The sequence below is a fragment of the Triticum dicoccoides genome, chromosome 7A, assembly GCF_002162155.2.
Source record: "Triticum dicoccoides isolate Atlit2015 ecotype Zavitan chromosome 7A, WEW_v2.0, whole genome shotgun sequence".
Classification (NCBI taxonomy): domain Eukaryota; kingdom Viridiplantae; phylum Streptophyta; class Magnoliopsida; order Poales; family Poaceae; genus Triticum; species Triticum dicoccoides.
Window position 1 is genome coordinate 433647893 of NC_041392.1, and position 8848 is coordinate 433656740.

The window sequence follows — 8848 nt, forward strand, 5'->3', positions numbered from 1 at the left end:
GTCTTCGAGCTCCCTAGGCTTCATGTGGTGTCTTCTCTTGTCATAGTCTTCAATGTGAATATCTTCATATACCACCTTTGACTTCAATGTCTTCATACATTTTTAGGGGTCATCTCTGGTAGGAAAACCAAATCAATGAGGGACTTCTACCTGTGTTATCCTGCAATTCTCATAAACACATTAGTCCCTCAACTAGGTTTGCCGTCAATACTCCAAAACCAACTAGGGGTGGCACTAGATGCACTTACAGAATGTCTCAAAAGAGAACTTATTACAATAAATATGGCTTAAGGCCATCTAATACGATAGCAGCGGAAGGCTTGGAAGATAAAGTAAGTCCATCAACTCCAATGGCATAGCTGAGCTGCACGGCAACGACCTAACGAACCTTACTCCTCATCTGAAAAGTCTGCAACATAATACGTTGCAGCCCGAAAACGGGTCAGCACATGGAATATGCTGGCAAAGTAACACAGTAGAGCATGAACAGAATAATGCTATCACTACATGCATATTTGGCTGGAGGAAAGCTCTATGGTTACAGTTTTGCGAAAAGCCAATTTTTCTCTACAACAAAGGAATATATTTTATTTAACTATCATGGTAGTTGAAACATCATTGAGAAGGTTCCTGCAACTCAATCCCAATTAAAGTAATTATCAACCCAGCAATATTAAATTAAAAGTGATGAGATATTTAAGATACTCCAAGTACTAGATACTCAAGATGTCCATAACTGGGGACACGGCTAACCATGATTAGTTTGTACACTCTGCAGAGGTTTGCGCACTTTTCCCCACAAGACTCGGTCGCCTCCGTTGAATTTCCCGCACTACATGCTGTTTGAGAAACGGATGACCAAGACACAGTCTTTCAGATACATTAACTCTCTACTCCGGGAAGACCATACCAAACCTACAACCCACTACCTGCTGATCCACCTCTTCAAGAGCTTCACGTAACTTACTCAACTATGCTAGAGCCCATAATAGCTTGTGGCTGCACACGGAAGTTTCTAACATGAATCATCTCAGTTCCCTTTGAGCCTGGGTGGCGGTCGATAGGAAGATCACACAGGTACTCCGGGATTTCCAAAAATACAGGCAACACTGGGTACTCCAGGTGCCTCAATCCACCCAAATGTGTATTTAAGTTGCCACCTTAAGTTGAACCATTAATTAACAATCTCACATCTGTGATGGATTTCACTCACCCAAACCACGTCTACGAGCATAACATAGCAATATAAGCAACACGTAGAAGTAACTCACAACGGTTTGAATGTAACAGGGCAATAGGTTCTACCTCATCAGCTACTTCCCAACCCACATGTTAATAACATCCTAACCATGCAATGTTTGAGGATTGGGACTATTGCATAAAAATTGGGTTATAAAGGGGTATGATCAAAGTGTTACTTGCCTTGCTGACGATCCGCGTAACCTAGAGACTCCAAATAACACGCTTCGCACTCCGGGAATTCTATCGCAAACAAACAATAGCATACATAAGCAATCAAACAAAGAAACACGGGTAAAACTCAAATAAGAAGATCTAACCAGAAAGTTCAACTTAAGAACTCCGGTTTGCAAAAAGAATCAAATCGAACGGAGCAACGAAACTCAAACGACGAAAGAAATAGGATCCGTTTACTAATTTGGATATAGGTCAAATTTTACAGTAGCAAAAGCTTGTTCAAGTTGGTTAAACGGAAAGAGGGTCTCGAGATGAAGATCTAGGCGCTTGAATCGCCTGATTCCGACAAACGAGCGAAAAGATAAACTAGAACGAAAATTGGATCAGAAATCGTGATCAGAAATAATCACGGAAAAATCCGATTAAAGAAAACTGACGAACAAGCTAACGAACGAGCGTTCGCTGTCTGGGGCTAAACGGTGAAAACCCTTCATAAAAACAAATGTACGGACGAACGTCCACTAAATAACTAAACAAAAAAAATAAAAAATAAACCAATCTACAAAAAAACCGCGGGTTCTAAAGAAAAACCGATCGGTTTTTCCGTAGAAAACCGACGGCGGCGGCGGCGGCTACCGGCAGTGGCGGAACGGCAGCGGCGGCGTGCGGCTCCGGCGAGGTTGGGCGGCGGGGCGGCTGCGGTGGCGGGGCGGTGGCGGTGGGGCGGCGGCGGCGCGCGGGTCGGGCGGCTAGGGTTTCGGGCGGGGGGTGCGGGGTGGGCGAAGGGGCAGCTCCCCCGGCTTGTAAGGCCGGCTGGGCCGAGAGTCCTTGACGGACACGTCCCGGTTAGGTCGGTTCGCGTTTTTTTAAACAATTCGGACGTGCAGAAAAAGAAAGAAAGAAAAAAAATATTAAACGGACTCCAAAAATCCCGAAATAAATTTTCCCCGTCCTCTAAAAATAAGCCAGACAAGGTGAACATTTATTTGGGCCTAAAATGGAATTTTGAAAAACACATATTTTTCCTAATTCAAATAAAATAGCAATAAAACTCGAAATAAAAAACTTATTTGATTTTAATAGTAAATCTCTGGTATTTCTTTATTTTGAGGAAGTCATTTTATCCTCTCTCTTTTATGTTTTTATAAAAGAAATATTTCAGAGAAATAAAATTAAAATCAAGCTATCCTCTTTTCATAATTCGAGAAAAGCTCAAATATGAAAATAACGAAATTCCCAACTCTCTCCGTGGGTCCTTGAGTTGCTTAGAATTTCTAGGATCAACCAAAATGCAATAAAATATGATATGCAATGATGATCTAATGTATAACATTCCAAATTGAAAATTTGGGATGTTACATCGTCGAATTCAGGTAACAGCTTGCGCTTTGGATAGCTCTTTGTGTGGTAACTTCCACCATACTTTGCTTCATTGTCGAGCACTTTGTTCCACCTGCTGTTGAGTGTATTTTGTGCGGCCTTAAGCCTTTGCTTCTTCTTCTTCAGACTCCTCGCTATGGCAATAATCCTTCTATGGAGGTTCTCTTGCTCCAAGTGTGTTTCCGGGATGATGCGTGCATCTTCGTCCAGACTGTTTTCCTCCCCAGAGGGGGTTTGATGAGGTTTATACTCGGCATTGTCGTGTTCGGACGTCGGATCCATACTATGTTCACCGCTTGCGGCTTCATCGTGCTCTACCGTCGGGGCAATGTGGTCACCGTTTCCTCTGGAGTCGACTGGAGTGTTATTTTCTCTTGCGCTGTTATCGCTGTTTTTGCTATGGCGGGAATTAGAGCGGCGCCGCTGATGTCGGCGCTTGGGTTGCTTTTTGGAGGGGCCATCCTCCGTTGTCTCTTCACCATTGCCTTCTTTGGGTGTATCCACCATGTATATGTCATATGATGAAGTGGCTGTCCGGCACCCTGTGGGCGCTGGTTCCTGTTCGTCTCTTGCATCTTCGTCCATGTCGTCGATGTCTTCGGAGTCGAAGTTGAGCATGTCGGTTAAGTCATCGACAGTGGCTACTAAGTGGGTGGTGGGCGGGCAGCGAATTTCTTTGTCGTCCATATCCCATTCTAGCCGGACATAATTCAGTCAAGGTTCTCCTGACAAGGAGAAAGACTTTAATGAATTTAGCACATCGCCGAAAGGCGAGTGCTGAAAGATATCCGCGGAGGTGAACTCCATGATCGGCGCCCAGTTGGATTTGATGGGCACGGATGCAGGCAGCTCGGAGTCCGTGGCTGGAGACGAATCCAGTGGTTTGGCGACACGGCTCTCGTAAGGGATGAAGTCAGTATCCGGCTCCATCGCCACTGAGAGTGCGGCCTCCATGGCGGGGTCTATCCCTCCGTCTTTGGATGGCGCAATTTGCTCCGGATTGAAGACTGGAGTAATTGCAGATGCGATCTCCCGAACACTGTCCGACGGCAGAGTTACGTCGTGCTCGTCGTGACTGTGCAGCGCACCTGACACCAGCTCGAATCCGCCGAAGATCAAGTCTCCGCGGATGTCGGCAGTGTAGTTTAAGTTTCCGAATCTGACCTGATGGCCAGGGGCGTAGCTCTCGATCTGCTCCAGATGGCCAGGCGAATTGGCCCGCAGTGCGAAGCCGCCGAATACAAAGATCTGTCCGGGGAGGAAAACCTCACCCTAGACCGCATCACTACCGATGATCGAAGGAGCCATCAAGCCTTATGGTGACGACACAGTGGAACTCTCAATGAAAGCACCAATGTCGGTGTCAAAACCGGCGGATCTCGGGTAGGGGATCCCGAACTGTGCGTCTAAGGCGGATGGTAACAGGAGACGAGGGGCACAATGTTTACCCAGGTTCGGGCCCTCTTGAAGGAGGTAATACCCTATGTCCTGCTTGATTTTTCTTGATGATATGAGTATTACAAGAATTGATCTACCACGAGATCGTAGAGGCTAAACCCTAGAAGCTAGCCTATGATATGATTGTATGTTGTCCTACGGACTAAACCTTCTGGTTTATATAGACACCGGAGGGGGCTAGGGTTACACAGAGTCGGTTACAAGGGAGGATATCTACATATCCGTATTGCTTAGCTTGCCTTCCACGCCAAGGAGAGTCCCATCCGGACACGGGACGAAGTCTTTAATCTTGTATCTTCATGGTCCAACAGTCCGACCAAAGGATATAATCCGGCTATCCAGAGACCCCCTAATCCAGGACTCCCTCAATGCAGAAGAATCTAACACTGACAGATAGCCACCAAATGGGTGGGGAGGCGGGCATGGAGGATGCTACTTATTGTGCGACAACACTACGCAAGAGTAGTTGTGCATCAGCTGACCCCGGTGACACTGAGACTACAGCTGCTCGTGATGATGCAATATCTGATCTATATGGAATGAAAGACAGACTGAAGGGCGTGCTTACACATTATGAAGGTATATTAAAATGTGCAACAGCCTGGGTTTGCCCACCTTTCTTGGAAAATGGCCTCTTGTTGGACAATGTGCCATTGAAGCCGGGCTGTGTGAAGTGCTACATGGCTGAAGTAAAGCTTGGATTCAATGAATTTTCCCTTAAGAATGTCCTAGGAGACTTCGATGAGCAAATGACCTTGTGAGAAACATTGTTACATCACATCCAGTGGCCACGAAAGGAAATAGAGTTCATCGTTGAGATCCCTGAAGCCCCGCCAAGAGCAACCAATGTCGCCCCTCAACCGGTGACGCTCTCCTTGCCACAACAGCTCTCGTGGGCTGATGCATCAACCTGTGATCAGCCGACCCGACTGTGGCATACATGCCATGTCATCCTCCGACCCAAAGAAGCCAGTGGCAAGGCCTACAAATGTTGAAGATTCACCACCGGTTCAGATGCCGGTCGCTAAAGCAGCGAGGGGAGACCCAACTGCAGCACATGCTCATCAGACCAACCTGGTGGAACGGAGTGCTAAGCAGTCTGATGCTTCGGAACCGCCTACTAAGCAGTTTGTAGGTCCAGAACTGACTGCTCATCAGTCCGTCGGTCCGCAGTTGTGTGATCAGCATACCAATGCGTCAGCACTTCCTGCTCAACAAACCAACGTGTTGGCACGGCCTCCTCAGCACACCGACAAGTTGGCACCACCTACGCAGAAACCCGACATAGCTTCAACGCATGATTAGCAGTCCGATGCCTCTGCTCCTACAGCTCAGCAGTTCGTCACAGCAGCACCGCCAGCTTAGCGGTCCGGCATAGATAAACTATCTGCTAAGTAGTCCGTCGAAGCTTCACCTTCTGCCTGGCAGTCTACCTTGCAGCCAACCAGACATTTTGCCAAAAATGCTTCAAGTATCGAGAAGGAAGGGCCAAAAAGGCTACACCCACGAGGAAGCGCAGCGAGAGAGTGAAGAGGAAAGAGAACGATTGCCTTTTACTTAAAGCACTCATCGCCCAAAACCAAATTAACAACAGCTTGTTCGAATCGGGGAGTAATATTATTTCTGACGCCATGGATGATGAAGAAGTACATTTGTTGCTTGCTAAAAGTAAAGCAGACGTACTTCAAGCACGCAATTACGTCCATGGCCAACCATTTTTTGTTGGCGAATACTTTGATGAGTGTAGCTCTAGTTGCCGTGAGTTACATGAATATTGCATGGATCTAATGTCAGAAGGTCATTATGGTTTGCTAGTCCACTACAACAGAGATCATTTCCGACACAATGCTGGTTCCATCAATGTGAGTTTAGAGGACTTACGTCTCTTCTTTAACTTCAACGAGCTCGATGCCACTCTTGGTAGATGCCTGATTTTGTAAGTACTTAACAAACTCTGATCAACTTCTCAATACAAGGTTGTAAATGATAAACAACTAATTGCATTTTATTCCTCTTAGGGGATTGAACGCGCAGAGAAGAAAAAGGGAGAGTGTGTATTTCATAGATCCTGAATTAGCAAATGGCACAACAATACATGGTAAGGACCTATGGGACTGGGCCGTTAACATGGTCGTCCGTCTCTTCGAAAACACGTCCCATGCAGAATCATTTCTCTGGCCATATCATGAACGGTAAGTAAGTAAAAAACTACGCACACACTGATTGTCTTTCAGATTTCGACATAATTCAAAAGTTCATGGCTTTCTTAATATGTAGCAATCACTGGATATTGGTATTCATTGTTCCAAACAAGAACACAGTTTACTACATCGATTCTCTCAGAGAGTCAACAAACGCTCAGGATCTGACGCATCTTCAGCAATTCATGGATAGGTATTGAATTTTATGATATTGAAATTAATTTGCATTCATATCTGGTTCAGTAATTGATGTTATAAAAATTCATCTTCATTTACAGTGTGCTCGCATTGTGGAAACCTAAACCAGGAAACCTGTTCAAGAGGGAACTACCTGTGCAGCATGAGATCATTTCTCCGGTAACACACCGAAATTCGTTATTTTCGGAAAATTTATCCAACAGTCCGCAAATACCTTTTATTATGCTAGTCAAATATTCAAGCTTCTAAATAAACCTCTTTCTATTTTGTTCAAAAAATAATAATACATCTAACATCGGTTAGGTTGTTCCTAACAGGACAAATACATGACTAATTCTGTAAAAAAAATCAATGTCCTCAGCAAGAAGCAGGGACCAACCTTTGTGGATACTATGTTTGCAGATACATGATCTCCATCTGCAAATCTGATGATAGTTGTGACGATCCTCGCGAATTAGTACCAGTAAGTCTATCTTAATTAATATCTTCTATTCCACTCATATGGCACATTCTGATCTTAAAAATACTGCAGCTCATCTTAAACCGAGGACCCCTGAACCGCTCCCGGCTGGTGAATTGCTGATGGTTCGGAGATTTATCAGCGATTTCTTCCTGAATCACTACATCAATCCCACTAGTGATAATGAAGATTTCAGCATGCATTCTCCTAAAACATTGAGTAAGAATTAACCGCTAAACATATATATATATATATATATATATATATATACTAGCAAATATGCCCGTGCGTTGCAACGGGAGGAAAAACTATCAAACTATGCGGGAGTGGTAGATAATGGCTTTTAAAATGCCAAGGTGAGATAAGGGCTTTTAAAATGTCATTTCAAAAACTATGTCTAAGTGATGTCATGATGAGATAAGAGACTTTTGAAAAGTCATTTCAAAAAAAAGTGATGGTTTGACCATGATTTGATTTCCTAAGGCGCCACAACGAATTAGTTTTGGCTGAGTAAACTGCATTGATGAACCCTACCTAAGCTAGACTGATGAATGATGTATATAATCTTGACCTAGCGTAGCGGTGGTTGTCATAACAATTACCATGGTACCAGAATAAACATAGCTGTGTATGGAGGCAAAATAGACATTTAGTCATTTTATATAGTTTACAAAAACTAACCCATAGAAAGTTGTGTCAATATTTTTTGGCTTCAGCGTCGTACGAAACATGGAAACCTTTTTTTACCCGATGCGAGGGACTAAATAAAATCATAAATTGACCTCTACAGATCCCCTATTAAAACTTCGACGCAGGCGATGTTTCGTTTTGTTCATCATTTACGGGCCTGTTTTAATTTTGGAAACATTTCAAAAAAATCATGTATATTTTTTTTCTAATTCCAGAATGTACTTTGAATACTGAATTTTTTAAAAAAATCATGTTTTTTTCATGAACATCTAGTTGATATTGTGATTTTTTTAATGATATGCGACTTTTCTTTGAAATCATGAACAATTTATGATTTCTCAATAAATCTCGCAGCTTTTTGAAATTTGGTTCTTTTGAAAATCCTGAATGATTGTAAAGAATGAAAAACAAAAACAGAATTAAAAAGGTAAAAAGCAAAAAACGAAACAGAAAACAGGCGCAACCAGCCGCACACGGGCCGGCCCATTAGCGCGTCGAGGAGGAGGAGGCACGCCATGTACATTTTTTTCTAATTCCAGACTACTGGATTATTATTTTAAAATCATGATTTTTTTATTTCATGAACATCTATTTGATATTCCGAATTTTTTCTATGATATGCAAAAAATATTTTGAAATCATGAATATTTTATTACTTCTCAATAAATCCCGCAGCTTTTCGGAATTTTATTCTTTAAAAAATCCTGAATTAATTTAAATAAGAAAAAATAAAAACAGAAATAAGGAAATAAAAAGCAAAAAAAAAGAATAGTAAACAGGCCCACCCCCAGCCAATTATGGGCCGGCCTATTAACGCGCGGGGGTGGAAGACCTGCGTGGCAAAAAGGTGTAGGAACCAGGGATCGAACGCTGGTCTCCTGCGTGGTAGGCCGACGCCATGGCCATTGCGCTACCGGAGGATTGTGTAATATAAGTGTATCGCCCTGTAAGAAATAAACCCGCGGTGATTTTGAAATAAATCCGAATCATGTTACTTATGGATGGCATGGCGGGTAATTTATGCCAAATTCGAGGGCAATTTCTA